The sequence below is a fragment of the Pongo pygmaeus genome, chromosome 4 (assembly GCF_028885625.2).
Source record: "Pongo pygmaeus isolate AG05252 chromosome 4, NHGRI_mPonPyg2-v2.0_pri, whole genome shotgun sequence".
NCBI lineage: Eukaryota > Metazoa > Chordata > Mammalia > Primates > Hominidae > Pongo > Pongo pygmaeus.
In genome coordinates, this window is record NC_072377.2 from 178,825,765 (window position 1) to 178,845,039 (window position 19,275).

The 19,275-nt window shown below is 44.8% G+C and overlaps 1 long non-coding RNA gene across 1 annotated transcript; it reads right to left on the reverse strand.

The window, feature by feature from the left end:
* Positions 1-662: 662 nt before the first annotated feature.
* Positions 663-9,410, reverse strand: LOC129037363 (uncharacterized). The gene is made up of 3 exons (XR_008502778.2): positions 9,314-9,410; positions 8,846-8,988; positions 663-1,158 (listed from the first exon to the last, which is right to left on the reverse strand). It is a non-coding gene; the product is annotated as an uncharacterized LOC129037363 (long non-coding RNA).
* Between the last annotated feature and the right edge of the window lie 9,865 nt (positions 9,411-19,275).

Below are 19,275 nucleotides of genomic sequence, written 5' to 3' on the forward strand. Positions count from 1 at the left end.
CCTCAAAAGGAACCAACCCTGCCTACATCTTGATCTTGGGCCTCTGGCTTCCAGAGCTGTAAGAAATAAATGTTATTTAAGCCCACCCCTCCACCACACACACACACACATACACACACACACATACACACACACACATACACACACGCACATATACACACACACTAAACTTTTTTTAGTAAAAGAGTAATTGACCTGCCTCATCTCCTATTCTCCTTGTCTTTGTAAACTTAAACCTTTCTTTATTCCATTATCATTGTCATTTTAGTGCGGTTTGAGGAAGAAGCAGATATAAATGAATGAGTGTAATTTTCATTTTAAAATGCAAGTTCCCCAGTGCCCTTTTTAAAATACAGATTTTGCTCTTTTCATCTTATTTCCTGATTTTTCCCTATTTAGTTTATTTTTAATATAAATAATAGGTTCTATCTCCAAGCACATTGAACACTCCAAAATGCAGTGAGACATAAGAGCTTGCCTCTGTTCCACACATGTTCGGACATCAGGGGCCTGGACTTCTCAAGAGAGTGAAAGGGACCTGGGCCACTTCAATTTTTTTGTAGTTTATTTGAGTATATATATTTCAAATGAAGATATGCTGAAACAAAATTTAGGAAAATTGAGCTATATTTTAAATATTTCCATTTACCAAAGGTGTGCTTTCAACACTGAAAAAAATACAAAGCAGCATAATTATGCACTATTCACAAGATAATTACAGGATTTATTAAAAGTATTAATTCATAACGCACAGCCAGAATGATACAGGAATGTGATGCAAGCTTAAACCAGTGTGATGAATATCTTCTTTGAATTTGGTCTCAATTCATTTAGAGATAATATCTGCCTTCTAAATGTTAGGATTTCCACTGCTATGGTGGCCATGGTTTATGCTCCGTCCGCTCCCGCACGCACCCCTGCCTCCACCCAGCACACACACCCCGGCAGTGAGTTGGGACCTGGAACAACAACTGTGCAACTTCCCCTAAAGGCAGTGAGAGCAGAATGGCAGGAGTGGGGAGAAAATAATTGCCCCTGTGCCACGGGCCAGGTGGGCCAGGCTGGCCACAGCATGCTGCGCTGCAGCAGATACTTTCTGCACCCCAGGCCCAGGTCTTGCATATGATCGTGTCTCTGGAACAGAACGTCCCCTGGGCCCTGAAAAGGAGACAGAAAGGGAGTTAGCTGACCAACATGGTTTGCCTCCCTTTAAGATGTTCAGTCTACCGGAGACAACCTCAGAAGGACTTGGAACCTCAGTGGATCCCTTTCTTTTCAACCCACCTTAACATTTCAAGAAATACAAAACAGGAAAAAAAACTCACCCACCCACCGTCTCACTCCTCACCAGCCAAATAAATCATCCTTTTTTATTTTTCCATGTTTTCCTCCTGTTTGTGTCATCATAGGCAGATACACACACACACGCACACACACACACAAACACATTTATATATCTTGAAATGAGCAGATCACTGGCTCTGAAGTCAGACAGACTCGGATTCAAATCTTGTCCCTCTACCTTAACAAATGCATGGCCTCAGTTATGCAAATGCCTCTGAACTTCAGTTTTCATTTGTACAACGGGTGTAATAATAGTATCTACTTCATAGGATTATTTCAGGATAAAATAATGTGGCATAATATATGGAAAACGCCAACGACAGTGCCCACTGCATAGTAGGTGCTTAATAAAGAGTAGCCAAAATTATTTCCATTGATCCTGTAATTCAACAAACATTTAGCAAGCCTTTATCATGTGCCAGAGAGCAGAGGATAAGACAGAGTGCCTGTCCTCCAAAAATACATCTCATCATCTAGGGCCAGAGGTGGGGACATAAGCAGACAGTGAGTGTGTGGTATACGAAGGACTCCCATCACATGTGTGCTGGCAGTGATGAGGCCTGAACTGAGTTGGGCCTGGAAGATAGAAAGGAAAGAGCAAACGGGTCAGGATTTGGTTAACACAGGCCGTGAGCGGTTGGGAGAACTTGCAGAGACACAATTTGGTATTCTGCTTTTTCACACCGAACATCAAATTACAAGCACTTCTGATGTTGCTACATAATCTTCCCGTCATTTTTAATGACTGCATAATATCACACTGCTTCGAAGTACTGTATTTTCCTTCACCTCTTCCCTGTCATTTGATTTTGAGGTTACCAATTTGGAGCTATTATAGATATTGCTACAATGAACATGCATGTGACAGTTTTTTCTTTCAGGAATTATTTCTGCAAGATAAATTCTAGGTCAAAGGGTATGAACATTTTTTAATAGCTCCCACAGCTCACTGCCAAGTTGTTGTCAAAGGGTTCACACACTGGATATTACCATAATTTTATGTATTTTGTCAGAACAGGTAAAACTGGTACTTCAATGTTGTTTTAATTTCCATTTCCTTGATGAGTTGTTTGGCAGGGAAAACTGAATAAAATGAATATCTTGGATGGATACAAGGGCAAGAGAGTGCAGGAAACTGTGACTGCAGGTAGTGGATTTGGGAGGGGTTTGTCTCACTAAGATGCAGGAAGAGGAGACCTACATGCTGACACTAGCTGCATTTCTTAATTGCATTGTTTGTATTTTACCTCTCTTCCAGGACTGACTAAATGAATAATTAACACCAGAATCATCACCACTGAATGCATGTAACAGGGAAAAAAAATTGTCTTTTCTAACCCTGACTGGCTTTTCAGAAGGATGGCGACTGTTAAATAGGCACCCTTTATTCTGCTGAGCACTTTGAAGGGTTTGAAAAAGGAACTAAAACCAGAATCACATTTGCGGATCTCCCGTCATTGATTGGCAACTTGTTGGGTTTGTTGCTGTTGCTATTCGCCTGCAGCCTGTCTGTCAAGGACTCAGGGAAGGACTCAGGATGAAGGCCACCTTAGGGTAGAGAAGAGGGTACAACTTAGAGGAAGTCTTGGGCTGAGAAGAGGCGAGGAAGGGCAGCTCTGGTCCTTCTGCTCCCCTGAGACTGTTCTGCAGAGAAGATGGTGGTGGGGGATAAAGAGACCAGCCATATGTGAAGCTGTTTTTCCTAGATCTGGGAGGAGCCTGGAGGAGGTGTGGTGGAAACATCCAGGTGGGAAGAGGATTCTGAGAACATGGGACGGGGTGGGGGAGGTGGGCAGCTTGTGGCAGCTCCCCTGGACCTGGAAAGCAGGCTGCATGGCTGAAAGGGAGTGGGACAAGGCCATGTCCAGCAGGTGCAGGGACAACATACAGCCTTTTCAGAAGGAAACTGCTGGATAAATGAGCCTTAGGCAGCAGACAGTATGCAAGTTTTCTGCAAGTTCCCAGGCTCCCCATGAGGGACATTCAGACACTGAGGAGGCCTGATGGTGAGTAGACTTTAGAACCAGAAGCCAATGATTGGGACCACGGATTTCAGCGATGGGTGACCACATGATGTCCCAAAGGCCAGTTGAGACCAGTCACCCTCAGACTAGAATAGGAAGTCCACAGCGGAATGGACACCAGGAATAATAGAGAGGACTCCTGGTCTTATAAGCTCCCATCCACGCTGACACCAACTGCTACTTCGTGCTACCCACATTTGGGAGAAGATGCCCAAATACTTGGTATCACAGAAGGAAAAGAATTCGTAATTCCTGAGGAATTCTGGAAAGGGGGGAGGAAGTAACAGAGATTGGAAAAGGGAAAAGACAGTATGAGTCAGCAAGATGGTGGAAGGCCGTGTACTCCGAGGTGATCCTCCTCTCTTGGTCCCTCCAAATGTCCAGTAAAAACTACTCAGCCAACTAACTGCTTGTTGTCAGTTGATAATTTGTAAAAACTAATAATGAAGCCTCAGTTTCCAGCCCACATGGATCTAAAATAGGCATCAGATCAGCATGGAAAAGCTGGAGACACTGGGGACCTTGAGGACATGGCCCTAGAGAAATCACAAAAAAGGATGGAAAGGTGCTGTGGCTTTCAAGGCTGTGACCCTGGGTTGCTCCAGCCCAGAGATGCCCATCTTTCTGGGGACAGTCTCTTGAAGCGTAAGTAATGTGGGCTCTGGGCTGGGCACGGTGGCTCACGCCTGTAATCCCAGCACTTTGGGAAGCAAAGGTAGGCAGATTACGAGGTCAGGAGATCGAGACCATCCTGGGCAACAAGGTGAAACCCCGTCTCTACTAAAAATACAAAAATTAGCCGGGTGTGGTGGCGTGCGCCTGTAGTCCCAGCTACTCGAGAGGCTGAGGCAGGAGAATCACTTGAATCCGGGAGGCGGAGTTTGCAGTGAGCCGAAATTGCACCACTGCACTCCAGCCTGGCAACAGAGCGAGACTCCATTTCAAAAAAACAATAATAATAAAATGTGGGCTCTGGCAACATACAGCCTGGATCCAAATCCCAGTTTTTCCACTTAGTAGCTGAGTGATATTGGGCAGATCACATGGCCTTTCTTAATCACCTTCCTTTATCTCTAAGAACGATCTCTACCATTGTTCTGAGAATTAGATGAGGAAACACCTACAAAACAATTACTATAGGGGCCAGCACATGGCAAAAGCATTGTTTGCTAGCATGGCAAAAAGAAGGAAGACAACGACAGTGAAGATGGTGATTGTAGTACACACTCTTAGTCTCCTACAGATTGTCCATTCTCCCCATTTTCTTGCTCACAGAACCATGCCCAGCCGCAGTGATAAATCACTATGAGTCTGAGCCAATTGTGACAAATATTTTCCCAGCATCCCTTAAGGCCACATGACACAGTTTTGACCAATAGGGCTTAAGAGGAAGCCTATTGTGGGGGCTTTGGGAAAGCTTTGCTTACCTGGTGTCTTAGTCCATTTTCTGTTGCTATAACAGAGTACCACATACTGAGTAAATTATAAAGAAAAGAAATGTAGGTAGCTCACAGTTCTGGAGGATGGGAAGTCCAAGAGCATGGCATGGGCCCTGGGGAGGGCCTTGTTCTGAGTCAAAATGTGGCAGGAGGTATCACATGGAGAGAGGGCAAGAGACTGTGTGTATGTTCAGGTCTCTCTTCCTCTTCTTATAAAGCCACCAGTCCCATCATGGAGGCCCCACTCTAATGACCGTATCTAGTCCTAGTTACCTCCCAAAAGCTCCATCTCTAATCAACATATGAATTTAGGGATTAAGTTTCCAGCACATGAAATTTGGAAGATACATTCAAACTACAGCACCCAGCAAGAATAAAAGAAAGAAAGAAAACCTGTCTATAACAACACTGTCCCCAGAGCTTCATCCTGCCTTGAACACAGATGTGATGTCTGGTGCTATGAGGGCATCTTGTGATTCTGAGGGACAAGCATGAGGGGAGAGGCCGAGGCAATCAGAGTCACCGGCCCTGGCATTAACAAGCTGCTGAACCAAGGCTATTGTCTGTTCATTCTAGACTTTTTGTTATAAATAAGAATAAACTACTGGGCTTTGTTTTTAGTTACTTGCATCCAAAGGCATTTCTAACAGATACAATGCTTATCTATCTCCAAGGAGCAGAGAAGTCCCAGTGGACTTCCAGGTTGCATGTATATTCTGACCTACAAAACTGTCGTATAGGATCACTTCCAGTTTCCCAAAGTGTCACAACATCCATACCCCTAAAAAGTGGGTCCAGGAAAATCATTCCACTTTGCACCATTAGAACTCAGCTGACAAACAAAGTGAGGCCAAGTTATTATCTAAAGCAATAAAATGAAATTTCTGCTTCCAGAGAAATCAATGATGAAGAAATGGTTACACGAGAAAGGGGAGGGGTTGAGTCATAATCAATACTATCCTGAAAAATCCAAGCACATGTGTTTCCCACTAAGAAATTACCACTATGACTACCAAATTTCCAATTATTCAATTGACCCCAATTCATCTTAATCCGGACTGTTCTTGGTTTGTTTTGCCTTCCCAAGACCGAAATTAACTATTCTATAAGCTTCTTATGAGTAAGGACCAAATCCTAGTTATCTTTGCAGCTCCAGTGCCTCATATGGGACCTGGCACAGATTAGGAGCTCAATCCAGAATAAATGAATGAACGAATGAGAGATTAGGACAGAATATTTCCAAGCCAAAGACTTCAAGCCATCAGTTGGGCTGAAGTAGAAAAAGAAGCTGCATAGCCAAACAGTTGCAACCATGGGTGCTCCAGTAAAGATAACTCAATTCAAGTCCTGTGTCTGCACTGTCATACACCAGCTGTGGGGCCTGTTCAAACCACTGGCCTCCACACCTCAGTTTCCCTTCTGTAACATGGGGCAAGTTATGGCACCCTCATCAGACTGGCTATGAGGGTCATCGTCATTTAGTAAGTGTTCCCAGAAAGCACTCAGTGAAAGGCAGGTGGTGGTGGTGTTATTATCACAGTATTTCTATTCTGTGTAGACAGCATCGGGATCACAGCGAGGGCTTGTCAAACACAGAGCTCTGGGCCCCACTCCCAGAGTTTCTGATTCAGTAGGTCTGGGGTGGGGCCTGAGAATTTGCATTTCTAACAGGAACCAGGTGATGCTGCTGTTACTATTCTGGGAACTGCACTTTGAAAACCACTGGCCTAACTTATTGCTGTGAGGTCACAGGCAGGCTGTGCTTGACAGAAGGCAGAAAAGGAGAGTAAAGAGAAGGAAGAAAGGTAACACATACACACACACACACAAACTTGCAAGTTCCAGCACAGAGCTTCCCAGCCTGTGCTACCATGGCTAGATACATGTGCGCCCAGAAATTGATCCCTCATCCCTCAGCAGACACCTGAAGATAGTTGTACATGCTGTGCACAAAACAAGGGCATCCAGCTTCAGCTTCAAGAGCAGTGGGACTGAAATCCCCAGACAGGATGCCTTTTCCTAATATGCATAAAGCCTCTGAATGTCCAGCCCTTAAGGGGGGTTTCTTTTGGAACAGTGAAGAAGGTGGGGCGATGGGAACTTGGGGCATCTGGCCTGTTGCCTCCGGCCCCTAACAGGCTCGACTATTTACCCTGGGACGCCATACAAGTATGGTCATTTCCTAGATGTGCTGTGACCTAAAAAATTTGGTGAATTGCACTGTCCAGTACTGTAGCCACTAGGAACACGCAGCTACTCCAATTTGAGATGGCCCATAAGTTTAAGATATATGCCAGATTGCTAAAATTTAGAACAAAAACAAGAAACTCATTCATAATTTGTTTTCTGTTGATTACATGTTGAAATGTCAATATTGTACATATATTTAATATGCTACTAAAGGGATTTTACCAGTTTCTTTTTACTTTTTTTTTTTTTGAGATGGAGTCTTGCTCTGTTGCTCAGGCTGGAGTGCAATAGCGCGATCTCGGCTCACTGCAACCTCCGCCTCCCAGGTTCAAGCAATTCTCTTGCCTCATTCTCCTGAGTAGCTGAGATTACAGGCACGTGCCACCATGCCCGGATAATTTTTTTATTTTTAGTAGAGATGAGGTTTCACCATGTTGGTCGGGCTGGTCTCGAACTCCTGACCTTGTGATCTGCCTGCCACAGCCTCCCAAAGTGCTAGGATTACAGGTGCGCCTGGCCTCTTTTTACTTTTTTAATGCAGCTGCTAGAAAATGTAAAATTACATAGGTGACTTACATTATATGTATGGACGATGCCACCCTAGGAAGCTGACATTTTCCAGAAATCATCAGTGGCCTGATCTGTCAGCATGGGTGGGGTGTGTGTGTGTGGGTGTGTATGTGTGTGTGGGGGTGTAGGTGAGCCATTGAGGGGAGGCAGCACGGACCCAAGAGTAGAGGAGCTACTTGGACTTGACACTGTAGAAGACAGAGTATGAGTCAGGCGTTATGAGAAGCAGATTGGCCCGATTACATTGTTTAAATAACACCTCAAAGCAGAGTTGGGGAGGGCCTAGAAGGTCTCACGAAAAACAAAGTCACAAGAAGCTTTGTGGTGGAACAGAAAGAGGACAGTCACTAGGCTCAGGCTAGCCTAGTGGCTAAGAGTGTGGGTTCCGGAGTTTGAATCTTAGCCCTCCCACTAACTAGCTATGTAAGCTTCCAGTAAGTTACATAACAACTCTGTTTGTCTGTACAGTAAGGATCTATATCATTGGGTTGCTAAAAGGTATCTTAGTTTGGGCTGCAATAACTATATGGTTGATGCAAAAGTAATTACAGTTCTTGTCATTGAAACTAATGGCAAGCTGGGTGCGGTGGCTCACGCCTGTAATCCCAGGACTCTGGGAGGCTGAGGTGGGCGGATCATGAGGTCAGGAGATTGAGACCATCCTGGCTAACACGGTGAAACCCCGTATCTACTAAAAATACAAAAAATTAGCCAGGCGTGGTGGCAGGTGCCTGTGGTCCCAGCTACTCGGGAGGCTGAGGTAGGAGAATGGCATGAACCCAGGAGGCAGAGCTTGCAGTGAGCCGAGATCATGCCACTGCACTCCAGCCTGGGCGACAGAGCGAGACTCCATCTCACAAAAAAAAAGAAAAACAAAACAAAACAAACAAACAAACAAAAAAAACAACTAATGGTAAAAACTGCAATTACTTTTGTACCAACCTAATAGGTACCATAAACCAGAGAACTTTATTCTCACAGTTCTGGAGGCTGGGCGCCTGAGGTCAGGGTGCCAGCATGGTTTGGCTCCAGGGCCCTGCTGCAGGCTGCAGATTGTTATTGTGTCATTGCAGGGTGGAAAGAGGCAAGAGAGCTCTCTGGAGTCCCTCTTAAAAGGGCACTAATCTCTTCCGTGAGGGATCCACTCTCATGACTCAGTCATCTCCCAAAGGACCCATCTCCAAATATCACCACATTGGAGGTTAGGATTTTAACATACAAATCTGGGGAGACAGAAACATTTAGTCCATTGCGTGAGGCATAAATGTAGTTACATACGTTAAATGTTTGAAACAGCATCTGAATGGCCCCTCTTGGTCGCACGCTCCTCTCTGATTTTGCCAGGAGGATATGGTCTTAGGATTGGATCAGCCTGGGTCTTGTGCCCAGACTCCGTGGACAGGCTATCTTGGTCTGCTATCCTAAAAAGTGGAGAGGGCAGAAAATGTGTCGGCTGACACAAACAGCAGCCACCCCTGTCTATTTCACCCTCCCGGCCCTGTGACCTTGGGCAAATGACTCAATAGATGAGAAGAGACTCGAGTTATGCCTCTGTCAAAACTTCTGAGGGAAATGATGAGAACTGCACAATCCCTGCCCCATAAAAGGTACCCAACAAATGTTAATCCCTCCATTGGGCAAATGGAAGGCAACATGGCCATCACTGGCAGCGAAGACCTGACTTTTGGCAGAGCCTAGTCAATTACCCAAGTTTGGGAGCTGTCGTCTCTGGGGGTCAGATCATACCTCAAACTTTCAAATCAATGTCAACAGGAAGGTCAGCTGGAACTTTCAGGCCAGGGTCTGGTGCGTGGGCCTGGGCCTGGCGTCTGTTTAGTAAACATCCCCCAGCCTTCCTCTTGGAAGCCTTCCTTTACTCACTAAGCAGTTTTGGTCCAACCTGTTTTCCTTTTGTAGCTGGGATTTTGTAAGAGGCCAAATTCCAGGCTGGGGCAGGATAAACAAGATCGCATGGCTAATGATTGGTGAGTCTGCCTGGAATGCAGCTTACCAGAGAATTTCAGTGAAGGAGACGTTATCACCCCCTGGACTGTTTACAGGGAGGTTGTTAAAACAGGAAGGAGGTTCCAGACTCTGCAGGATGGCTGCCAGGCATTATTTTTCTTTACCCTCTTTTAAGGAACAGGGGCACCTGCTATGAACTAAAAATTCTCTGCCTCAGTCTGCTTTACATGTAAAATCCCCTTGGTCAAAACCTTCCATTCATCTAACAAATTACAGCTTACAAAAGATTCTCAGTTCTGCCACTACCCCAGTTTGGCAGGTGGGGAAATCAGAGCTCAGAGCAGAGAAGTAACTTACCCAAGGACACACAGGCAGGAAATGGCAGGGCCAGGATTAGAAAATTTTCCACGAAGTGAATCAGGCAATAATAGTGTTTGTGCTCCATCTTCTTCATCTGCAGCTAAGCTTTCCCTCTGGGTGGGGATACGTGACTTGAATATAGTCTGGTGATGAAGGGATGAGAGGAGGGTCCCTTGTTCCAATGTGGATATTACCACAGTAGAGAAAGATTTTTCTTTTAACCCAGCTCAGAATTTTAGAAATTTGCATCCTTGACCTCACACTATCCCTTCTCTGTTCAAACAAACCCCTAGCCTTTCCAACTCCAGTGTTGGCGGTCCTCTTTCTAAAGGGATGTTGAGATAGACAGGTCAGTAAGGAGATTTGAGTCTGGCTCCTGGGATGGCAGCAATCCTGATGTCTAGACGACCTTTGGCAAATCACTAACTGTCCGTCTCTGGGCCTGAGTTTTCTTATCTGAACAAAGTGGATGTGAAGTCTAGATGAACTCAGAAATCCCATCCATGCTTCTGAAAATTCTGCTTGTAGCTCCGCCACTGAGGAGCAGGGGCCCGGGAAACGCCTGACTCTAGTCTGCATCCTACGGCCCTGCCTTGCTGCCAGCATCCACAGGTCTCCCTAAGGCTGGGATGATTGGCCCCAGCTGCCCCGTCTGGTAAGCTCAGCGCAGCATTCGTGAGAACTGATGGTGGAGATAAAGATAGGCATGCTGAAATGAGGCACACTCTGCCTCTGCCCCCACACAGCCCTCCTCCCTCGAGGCAGCTGTGGACCAGCCTGGGGGAGGACTGGTTGCCATCCTAGAATGAACAAAGCTTGGGGTGGGCAGGTTCCATTAGCTCATTCTCCTAATTGTTCTGGCTGGTCATTGTTTCTCCTGATTAATTCCCAATTAGCACTGGGGAACACAGCTTGGGTTTGATTCTGCCAGTTTTCCGGAGCCAGTTCTCAGCTATTTCTGGCTTGGCCAGACCTAGGACCTTCCTGCTTCCATGGTAGCTGCAATTCAGGAATGGCCTCAGGGCCACTTACACATTGCCACCATCAATGACAACACCGTGAAGCTGGTCTCGTTGTCGCCATTTCACACGTGGGGAAACTGAGGCTCAGTAAGGTGAAAAGGTTTGCCCAGCTTCCCACCACAAGTAAGTAAGTGGTGCAGGTGAACGCTGCCTTGCAGATGTTCAAACATATCAACCTTCTAGTCCAATCGTGGTCTTCATGTGATTCTTTTATGGCACCTAACTCACTGCTTTGCCATTACAGCACTTGAATATTTAAAAACAAAATTCTTAATTTAATAAAATCAATAAATAAACCTCAGGATTTGTCTTCCCAATTGAAACCCCAGCTTCTGTGACATTCGGGCAATTTCTAAGCTAGCCAGAGAATCTCCTGCTCATGTTAGGAATAAGCAAAGCCGTTTGGGTTTTAATAACATGGTGAGAAAATAGTGTGACTTTAAAGTCCTTATTAGCCCTGGAATGCATTTTCCAAAGCAGGAATTAGCTGACACAGGCAGAGTGTCAGCTGGAAAAACAAGGTCTGGGTTAGGTGGCCCAGAAAAACACCCGCTTTGGTGCCCAGAGCCTCCCATTGATTTCAATTGCTGGTTAGCATAGGCCAGCAGAACGATTGTCCCATCGGTGAATGTGCCATTAGAAATGACCCCACCAGCTAATGGGAGTTTAATAGTGGCTTGCTTGCTCCTTGGTATGGTTCCTGTTGTCATTTTTAGTAAGAAAATTACCTGTCTGTCATTCCCTTTAAACTTGCACAGTAATAATTAACCAGGCCCCAAAGAGAAGCTGGTTACCCTTAACCTTGGCTAGATGAAAGCTCAGTGACCCATTAAAGTCTGTGAAACCGCTTAACTCTGAGCAGCTAGGGAGGTAATGTTGTAGCAGATATTTGGTGGAAAATGGATGTAAGAACTCACATTGGTTCATTATCTCACAATTTGCAGAGCTCAAGGTAACCCTGAGGTCATGAGCAAGGACTCTCACTTAGGCGTCAGCAAACCATGGCCCACTGGCCAAACCTGGCCCACCCCATACTTCTGTAAATAAAGTTTTATTGGAACATAGCCATACTCGCTCATATACATATCATCTGTGGCTGTTTTTGTGCTATAACAGTAGAGTTGAGTAGCTGTGACAGAGATCATATGGCTTGCAAAACCTAAAATATTCACTCTCCTACCATTTACAGAAAGAGTTTGATGACCTCTGCCCTAATTCACAAAGGCCAAATTTGAATTCTGCATTAACCCCTTACTAGCTATGTGACCTTGGGCAAATGGTTTCACCCTCATTTTCTTCTTCAGTTTCTTCATCTGTTAAGTAAAGCTGTTAAGAGCACCTATGCGGTAGATACACTAGAGCTCACCAACAACTTTTTCATCACACATAATCTTTTGAACTTGGGCATGGACTGTGAACTTGGACTATGTGACTTTCCATGACCAGGAAATATAAGGGGAAGTGGTGTACATCACTTCTAGATAGAAGCATTCAGAGCTGGTATGGGTTCTCCACACTCTCTACCTTGCCATGTTGACCAAGGAGGCAGGCCAGGTGATTTGAGTGTTGCAACTACAGGATGGCCAGCTTGGATTCCCAAGCGATTACAGTGAAGAGAGATCCCCTCAACTCACAAAGAATATTAAGCAGGAGTGAGAAATAAATCTTTGGTATTTACTTCAGCAAAACCTAGCTCACGCCAACAAACTGGCTTACTTCATAAGGTTTTTGTTAGGATCTGATGAGTTAGGTGTTTTAGATGTTTAGACCAGTGGCTGACACTTAGCTAAGTACACAGTTAATGCTAGTTGAAGTTATTAATAGTATGTCAATTATTATTAAAATGTATATTATTTCTTATTTCTTATTTCATTTTCAACTTCATAATGACTGCAAGGTAGTGACTATTAACTTCATTTATTCAATGAACACTTAATGAACACCTGTTTTATATGGTTATATGCTTGACAATAGGATAAGAAGGTGGGAAAGGGACACTTTCTGTCCAGAGAGCAGAGGTCCATCTAACACACACTTGAGAGTGTAGGTGATATTAAACAAAGGCATCTCTGAGTTGAACCTTAGAAGTTAAGTAGGGGTTTACCAGATGAAGAAGGGAAGGAAGGGCATTATAGGCAGAGAAAACCATCATATAAAATGATACAGAGGCCTGAAATTCTATGCTGTTTTGGGGGAACACTGAGCAGATTGGTGTGATAGAGGGACAGGATATTGGTTAGGGATGCAGCAGCCAACGTTGCTCAGCCACTCAGCAGGCATTTGCAATCCATTTCTCCCTCACCAGCCTTACCTTACAGAAGAAAAGCAAGATGTGTGCTTCATCAGCTTCCCTTGCAGCTAGAGTGGCCACGTAATATGGTCTCATCTAAAAAAGTATCAGAAGAAGTCTCCTGGGGAGCTTCAGGTTAAAGTAAAGAAGTACATGAAGAGAGTTTGTCACTGTCCCATGCGGGTGCAATGCCTGGAGCCATGGCAGCCATCTTGAGATAACAAGGGGAAAACCAAGAGAACTGGAGAGACATGGACCCAAGGGACCATCCAGATATCCGGACACTGAGCTACTGCTGAAGCCACGCGGCAAGGGTGTACCCCTCAGACTTCTCAATACAGAAACAACAGACATCCTTGCGATTTAAGCCGCTGCTCATTTGTTATTTGCTCCACGAATCTTAGCTAATGAAGGAATTGTGAGGAATGAGACTGGAGGGGTTAACAGGGCCTAGATTATGCAGGGCCCTTAAAGGCAACTGGGGTAAGTGAAGGATTTTACATAGGAAAAGGAAGCTCAGGTTTAAAGAAGGTAAGTCACTACCCAGAATCCTACTGCTAATAGGTGTCAGAGCTGAGATTTGCACAGAGATCCTCCAAGTGGAGTCCAAGTCTCTTCCTACCACTGTGTAGGGCAATTTGCCTCTACAACCAAATAGCCCTAGTCAATCCCCACAAGAGGATTCTCTTGGCCTATGGGTCATTTCTAACTACATGCTGGAGAAGTTGAGATTTGGCCAAATCTTCCTTATTTGGAATCAGATCTGTGATCTTCAGAAACAAGAAGACTTGAGGAGGTATGTAGGGACATGGGAGAAGGTGCAAAGGTGAGAGATGGTATGGCTGAATTGAACTTGGGGAAAAGACTCACAAAGACACAAGGCATGGAGGAAATTACAAACAGAAGGATGGTGCCAACCCTTCCACCATCTTGGTTTCATTGTCTGAGAAGAAAGTGGGAACCCCAGCAACCTCTCCTGCCTCTCCAGGGTCTGCACCTATCTGACTCCATTTCACCACAGGCATCCAGGAGGCCCTGAGCTCCTCAGGGCCACTGCAGGGCCTCACTCAACCACTCTCTCAGAGTCAGGCTCACTGCATGACACAGAATGGGTGCTTAGTCAGCATCTGCCCTGTATGGACTGAAACTTGAGACAAAGCGAAACTAGGGTGAGCTCACCTCTGGGGTGGGCACCTCCTCAAAAGACAGGATCACAAGTCATCCCAATTTTTTTCTCAGCCGAACAGACCCATCCACACATCTCTTCCCCCATCAAAAACCACAAACCTTTTCCATGATTCTATTTCAGGTGATTCAACTTAGTTTGATAGTTCAGAGTGCTAGTTCTGAAAACCAAACTGCCCGGCTCTGCCACTTACTAGCTGTGTGATGTTGGGCAAATAGTTTAACATCTCTATGTCTCTATTTTCTCATCTGTTGCATATAGCACCCACTTCGTGTGGACTGTGCTTGTGAGAATGAAGTGAGTTCATTCATAGACAATCCTGACATACACCAAGCACGTGATAAATGCTGTTGTGATTATTTATTATTATCCTGACTCAGGACCTTGCCCCTCATGCCGAGCCCACTTTAGCTTATAGTACTCATAGCACATGCATCTCAGAGAGGTGTCCCCAGATTTGAAATTCCTTTTTTTGCTCCCAGCAATTTGAAGCCCAGCATTCCCCTATAAATCCTGACTTAGCCAGCCCCTCAGGGCCCAGGTAGGACGAGCCTGACTGCACACTACCCTGTCACCCCCGGGCTTGTCCCCCACCTCCTGCCCTCTCTGTGTGCTCGTGGCTGGGGAACTAAGGGAGGGCAGTGTGCCCTGGCAGGCCTGGCCACGCTGAGCCTTGTTTGTGTATTTCCACCTTCATGCTTCAGTTGCTGTCGCCCCTGACTCATCAGTTAGTTAACAAGCTCCAGAACTGTTCCTCCTCCTTAGGACATCTCATCACACAGCCCATCTAGCTAGTGAGAGTGTGGGCTCCAGCGGGGTGCTTCTGAGGGAGAAGCTGTCTTGTCTGTTCTTCTGTGCTTCTGCCCTTCCTTCCTCAATGCTCTGAGACCAACTCAAAAGCAAAGGCACTGTCTTTCTTTTGCAGTGTGTGCATGTGTGTATGTGTGTACTTGCGTGTGTGTGTGTGTGTGTGTGTGTGTATAGGCTTTTGCTCTTCACAGAAAGAAATCATGAGCCATCTGGCTGGCTGATCAAGAAGGTTATTATTTTTAACAATAATAGCAGAAGCTCACATGTACTGAGCATTTACTATAAACCAGGCAGTCTGCTGAGCATTTTACGTGAATTAACGTGTAGAATGTTCTAAATAACCTTGGGAAGTCAGGTGCTTTTAAAAATCACTGTTTTACAGACAATAAGAGTGCAGCTTAGAGAATAACTTGCCCAAGTCATGCAAATGCTAGTAAGTGACAAAGGCAGGATCTGACTCTAGCCTGTTCCACTCCAAAACTGTACCCTTAATGGGTGCTTTGAACTTTTTGGTACATACAAATCACTTTGAAAACCTGACACAAGTGCTGATTCAGTAGATTTAGGTTGGGGCCTAAGATCTAGCATTTCTAAAAAGTGTTCACATCATGTTGATGCTAACCAGTCTGAGCAGACACTTTAAGCCATGTCGATCTAGATCACCCTATTGTTCCTCCTGACCTGTTAGGATGACTGCAGGGTGTTCAGTTAAATTTTTTCCAGGAAGGAATCTCCTGAAATAGAATCATGGAAAAGGCCTGTGGCTAGAGTCCTGGGTTTGAATTTCAGCAACCATTTAGTTCTCATGACCTTGGGCAACTTCTACTTTTAGAAACTCAGTTTCCTCATCTTCAGAATGAGGATAATAGTATCCACTGGCAGGTGATTGCAAAAGAGTAGATGTGAAAATGCCCATGAAAAGGGCTCTGCAGACTGTACCAAAAGTTCAGCTATTAAAGCCATTTGTTGTTAAATAATAATATCATTACCATAAAAACTCCCAGTTGAATGGGCAGTGGGGAGGGTCTTATGTTGCTGTCATTCCATTTTTCATTCATTCCCAAACTTTTTTTAAAACCGTCTACCTGATGACCAAGGGTAAAGAGATTCATCACAGTGTTTTATTTATAGAGACCTTCACTACCTCAGCCTCCGAGCCCTATAGAACCCTCTGTGAAGTGTTGTTTAATACCCACAAACAGTTCTCCCAAGCCCCTTCCATCTTTGGCAAAATAGATGAAACAGGGTTGGATCTCCCCCACCTCGAAAAAAGATATCACAAGGAGAGCAGGAAGACCAAGCAAAGCTAATGCCCACCTCTGAACTCCCAGCCATTGAGGCTCAGCATAGAGAGCAACAGATGGCTGCAGTAGATATTGCTAATCTGGCCAAATGACAGATTAGCAGAATTTAGGTATTTCTCATTAGCTCCCTTGCTTTTTCCTCTACAATAAACTAAATGCAGTGAGCTACAAATTATTTACTGTTCCTCCCATTAAGAGGTGAATTCCGTCTCCCCTCCCCTTGAATCTAAAGTTGCCTTTAGACTTGTTTGGTTTATATCAATAGAATGTGGCAAAAATGACATTTTAGGGCTTCCCAGCCTAGGCCTTAAAATAACCAACAGCTTCTACCTTCTCCCACTTTGAAGTCAACTGCATGCTGTAAAGAAGCTTAAGCCAGACTGCTAAGGGGTAGGAGGGGACAGCATGGAAAGAGTCCTTGAAGATCAGAGGCCACCCTCGGCATTGCGGCTGCAGATAAGCTTCCAGTGGAAGGCAGCTCCATTAGTGCCCTCAGCTACCCCTTATGAAACAAAAGAACCATACCAGCTAAGCCCAGGCAACCCACAAGATTGTGAGAAATAACACATGAATTGTTTTAAGCCCCTGTGTTTTGGAATGGTTCATTATGCAGCGATTGATAACTACAACACTAGACTTTTTTGAATCGAAATTTTCTTTCTAATCATCTCTTCCACTTACACATCCAAAAAAATGTCCTACCTATGTGTTAAGACAATGGCTTGCAGCATGGTCCCCACATCAGCAACATAAGCATCTTGTTAGAAGCTTGTTAGAAATGCAAATTCTAAGGCCCACCTCAGACCTGATGGTTCAGAAACTCAGAGATGGGGCCCAGCAATCTATATTAACAAGCCTTCTGGGTGATTTCTAATATAACACTCAAGTTTAGGGATCACTGGGCTCAGCCAGTGGTTCTCTATCTTGGCTGTGCACCTTTATCACCTGTGGTCTTTAAAAATACAAACATGCACAGGGCTTACCCCAGACCTACTGAATCAAGGAAGGCCTAAGTATATGTGCTATTGAAAGCATTTCTTGCTGATTTTGCTATGCAGCCATGTACTGTGGAGGAATTCAAGACCCTCATGATGTTTGGGCCCTGTAGACCTGTGCTTCTCAAGCTTGAATGCACAAAGGATTCACCTGGGGATCTGATGAAATGCAGATTCTGATTCAGTAGATCTGGGGTGAGGCCTGAGATTGTGCATTTCGAATATACTCCCAGAGGAAGCTGATGCGGTCAACCTCATTTAGAGCAGCAATACTCTGGGGAGTCACCATCTTCTCTGAAGGGTAGATGTCATAAAAAGTAGTTTTATGTTACACACTCACACACAGAAACGCACATACCATCTCTAAATGCCATAGCCAGGAGTAGCTACACAAGGCGCCGTTGAGGCAGCTTCAATGTCCCTACTGCACAGGCTTTAAGGAAGACTCCCTATAGGAGATGCCGTTTGAGCTTTGCCTCAAAAGATGAGAAGGATTTTGTCCAACAGACATGGAGAATGATGTTCCAAGGTGAAGAGAAGGGCCTACGTTAAGGAAGCCCCAAAAAGCTGCTTAGTGTGACTAAGGTCTATCCTGGTGGGACGAGAAAGCCAGAAACTGTTTGTGGCCAGATTATGAACAGCCTTGAACATCAGGCTAAAAAAGTCCAAACTTTATCGCATGGGCCATGGGGAGCCATGGAAGTTTCTTCAGCCGGGGAATGATGTCTCTGTGCAATCAGAATCTGGTTCCCACAAAAGGTAGAAGGGTTGCCCTGATTTCTCATCTTTGTCACGACTACAAGATTTATGTCAGAAGAGAGAGAAATGCCAGAAAGATGCAGAAGCCTGGAATTAACTGCACAGGCCTGTATTTTGAAACAGGTGGCTCGTCTTCCTTGAAAGACGACAGTTCTCCAATCTTTTTGAGGAACTGTTCCAAGAAAGAGGAGCAGTAAAAGATTTCCACTCCCAGAGAGCATAGCTCTGCTCACATGTTCCAGTAAGTAATGTTCTCTGTATCACAATGAACAGAAAAATGTGCGTGATGGAATGAAAATCCGTACTGCCTGGCTACCCGTGGGCAGCCTTGGTTACTATGGAAAATTCCCGATTAAAGTCAGCAGAAGAATTTCCTAGCTAACGACTATTATTAATAGGAGCTTCAGCCTTGCGCTGACATTCTTTAATATGTCATTGCACAAGCCAGGTGATTAAACTCCTATGTTTTTTAAAAGCAAACAGAATGCACCCACCTTCTCCAGGCTGACTACCATTTTTAATAACCCACGCGGTCCTGCTTAGTTAGTATGAGAACAAAACTGCAACCATGAAATTATTTTAACAAGACCATAAAAAAAACAATTTGCTTGAGTGATGTTTAGGGAGAAGGGGGGGGACCCACCCTCTCTCTAAACTAATTAAACTGTACTATATGTCCTTGTGTAGTTCCTGACATTTTTCTGGTTCACTCAGTTTGAATCGCTACACGGGGATCGGTGCCAAGCTCCCAAATGGCTAACTCAAAACAAAAGCAGGGTCTCCGGAGTATTCCTAGGCATCCAGCAAATTGAGGGAAAGTTATTTTGGGTTAATCAATGTACTTCAGTTGCAATCACATCTTGCCCCACAGAAAAGACGGAAAACAAGGACTCACTGTTTGAAGTCTAACTCAGGGTGAACTAGGAAGTGACACTGACCTTCTTATGTTCTTCGTGTTTCACTATTTTATTTTTTTCTGAAAAATTACACCCTGCTTTTCATGAAGCCAAAAACAGT